Source organism: Mus musculus, chromosome 8 (assembly GCF_000001635.26).
Source record: "Mus musculus strain C57BL/6J chromosome 8, GRCm38.p6 C57BL/6J".
NCBI classification, from domain to species: Eukaryota; Metazoa; Chordata; class Mammalia; order Rodentia; family Muridae; genus Mus; species Mus musculus.
This window is the reverse complement of record NC_000074.6, coordinates 26,415,764-26,419,592: the sequence shown is the minus strand read 5'-3', so window position 1 is coordinate 26,419,592 and position 3,829 is coordinate 26,415,764.

Sequence of the window (3,829 nt, the reverse complement as noted above, 5' to 3'; positions counted from 1 at the left end):
TCAAATCTAAGAGTCAGTTCAAGTAGCACATAGATGCTTCGCTAGGGTACAAAGGATTTTTCACTGCTAGAAGCTACTGGAACTGTTGGTTTTGTTGTTTGTTTGTTTGTTTGTTTGTTTGTTTCACTTTTAGCCTCTGTGATGATTCTAAAACTTGTAAATAAAATTATGCCAATCCCATGATATGGCTGTTTTCTGAGTCTTTCTTGTTAATGTCATTAAGATGCTCGGCAGTGGGAAATTTGTAAAGAGTATACATTTATTTCCCATAGTTCCCATGGAAGATACAAGGTTCAAGGCCAAGGTGCTGGCAGGTTGACTGTCTGCATCTGTTTTTAAGATGGCATCTTGTTACATCCTCTGAAGGGAACAAAAAAGGAAAGGGACAAAGGTTGCTTAAATCCTGGTTGTGTACCACTTACCTGGTTTTGTTTTGTTTTGGTGTGTGTGTGTGTGTGTGTGTGTGTGTGTTTTCTTTGCCTACAAATATCTGTGTACCTTGTACACACAATGCTCTAGGGGGCCAGAAGAGGACATCAAATCCCCAGGAACTATAGTTACAAACAGTTGTGAGATGTTATGTGAGTGCTGGGAATTGAACCAGGGTCCTCTGAATGAACAGTCAGTGTTCTTAACTAAGGAGCCATCTCTTGGACCCCTTGACAGCTCCTATTTGGAACAAAAGAACCTTTGTGCCTTAATCACTTCTTGATGGTCTCGCCTGAATGCCATTCCATTGTCAGCATCTGGATTTTGAAGTGGACACATTCTGATCACAGCAGCTGTCCTAGGAATCATTAAAGGCATCAGATAGCTGGCAGATATGACAGCTAAGCTATACATACATTTTATAAAGAGCCTGAGATAAGCTGGGCCCTTATAAGAATAAATTAATAAGACAAATGTACAATTTTGGCATCTTAAGAAGGCAAACATTAAACAGAATGCCATAAAATAGATGTATTACAAAAAGCAATTCATACCGTTGGAAGATAGAGCAGAAGAGAAGACCTAGTGTCTGTGCAGCATATCTGCTACTATATTGAATAAGTGATGTGAACGGTTTCATTTAAGCAATAATACAATGAGGTAGTGCGCTGGATAGTTTTATGCCAATGTGACACCGCCTAAAGTCATCCGAGAAGAGGGAACCTCAAGTGAGAAAAAGCCTCCTTAAGATCTGTCTGGAGAGCACTTTTTTTTCCTTTTTCTTTTCCTTTTAACAATCGCTAGAACAAGAACTCTATTAAAATGATGCATAGGATTAAAAGAGGCTAAAGTATCTGCAATGCTTTCCCTAACATCTATTCCAGTCATATCAGACAACAACCTTTTGGTAAAAATTTCCTCAATCTCTTGTTGTAAGTCATAAATCGTTTGAGAAGAATTAGGATGGCCCAACAAATGCATGTCAACCTTTTCCCAATCATACTTGCTAGGGCTGTAATACAGTGAGATAGAGCATTCCGATCACATTTAAATTTTATTTGTTCTTTTGATATCTCTAGCCAGTCTCCAAGCAGTATCACAGCCTATCTCAAACTGGCTATTTCAGTGACTATTTCACTATTTCATTCTGTTGAGCCCAAAGTTCTGCAGAATGTTTATGTGTAGGGAGCATTCTTAATTAGTGATCAGTGGAGGAGAGTCCAGCCCATTGTGGGTGGTGCCATCCCTGGGCTGGTAGTTCTGGGGTCTATAAGAAGCAGGCTGAACAAGCCATGAGGAGCAAGCCAGTAAGCAGCACCCCCCATGACTTCTGTATCAGCTCCTACCTCCAGGTTCCTGCCCTGCTTGAGTTCCTGACCTGACTTCCTTCAATAACAGAGAGCAGTATGGAAGTATAAGCCAAATTAACCATTTTCTCCCCAACGTGCTTTCTGGTCATGGTGTTTCATCATGCAGATGAAACCCTAAGATAGGTAGAGATCTTTGGTCCCCTTTAACCAGTGGGAACACTGGGCCTCAGAGAAGAGAGAAAAGCCCCTTTGCTCCCAAGGTTGGACGGAAGCAAATTGAGAATGCTCTCTGATTTTATGCACACAAAAATCACTCACAAGCTGAGAAAACTGTTCCTGTCACACATAGGAATGAAATCTTGGTGGACTGAGTGTAAAAATAAATTGCTAAGTCAAAATAACAATAATATAGCCAAAGCTCAATACATCTAGTTACATCAAACATAGACTTTAGAGGTGTTGCCTCTGCCCAAGAAAGAGTAATGTAGATAAGTTTCAAACTCTTACCAGAAACTACTGAGAAATTAGATAAAATATACACAAAAGTGGGTCTCAGGATGCTGACCATCTGGAAAATGACCCCTGAGAGGAAGGGAACAAGTAATGATGTGACACTTGGCCTTGCCTAGACATGTTGCCCAAAGGATATTGCTAATTTAGAGTGCCAAGGGGTGGAATGGTTGATTTTGTGAGCCACCCAAACTAGGCTACAGGGTGCCCAGGTTTAGCATCAATTCTGAGTGTGTCATCAAAGATGTGAGGATGGGGCAGGCATTTAAATCATTGGTCTCCATAAACAGCATTTGTCCCCTTGAGGATATAAGGATAAAGGGAAAAGGAATTCCATACTGCTGGTGGGAATGTGAACCATTAGACCCTGCATGGAAATCAGCATGAAAGGCCTTAAAAAATGAAAACACATCTACACTAGACCCAGCTCTTCCATCCTGGGTATATACCCAAAGGAGTTAGTGTATTATGGAGGAGGAGAAATATTTATTGCTGCATCAGGTACAACAGCCAAATTCTAGAATCCACTTAGGTGTGCATCAACCTGTGAATGGATATGTAAGGGTGGTACATAGACATAAAGGAATTGTATTTGTCCATAAGAAATGGAATTATGCCATTTTAAGGGAAATAGATGGAACTGGAACATCTTGTTAAGGGAAATAAGCCAGAGGCAGACAACAAAGACCACGTTTTTCTTTTAAATGCATAACTCAGATTGGATATACAGACAATGAATAGATAAATAGATGATAGATAGATAGATAGATAGATAGATAGATAGATAGATAGATAGATGGAATGGAAATGCAAAATGAACTATTTGGAGAAAAATAATTTGCCAGTGGGAGAGGAAGATTGAGAGGTGAATAAGAGAAAGGACACAGTATACACGAAAATGTCATAATGAAACCCATCATTTTAATATATTGTTTTAATATAGTAATTAATATATTAATTATATTAACAAAATATATGCTAATATTTTAAATAATCAGTATCCATGGGAATTATCTTTCTATAGGATCATTTTCTTGTCTTTCCTTCCTAATCATAGCATCAGAGTAATGCTTGCCTCATACCAGAGACAGAAATCTCCCATCCTACTTGGGCTCCAGAGAAAGATTATACTCATTTCCATTTATTTCCCTCTTAAAGCATTTGGTTGAATTGACGGCTGAAATTGTCCAGGAATGGAGACTGTTTTAAACACCTCTTGGCTATTGGTTCAATTTCTTCAACAGACACTATTTTTACAAACAAAATAACAGTTTAGAACATCCTGTGATTTACAGAAGATCACAAAGACAGCACCAAATTTGTCTGTATATTTCATACACAGTTTTCCTTATCGTTATCATCTCTCATTACCTCAGTCCATTTGCTCCAGCTAATGAAACAAACTTATATTTCACCCAGATGTCCTTAGTTTTTACCCACTTCTGTTCTCAGCACCCACTATATACATCATCTCTATATTGTTGCATTTGCCTAAGTATTTCTGAGTATCTTTTAGTGCAGTTGCAAATGATACTATGTTTAAACTTCAGTTTCCAATGGCTCAGCACTACTACCATGGA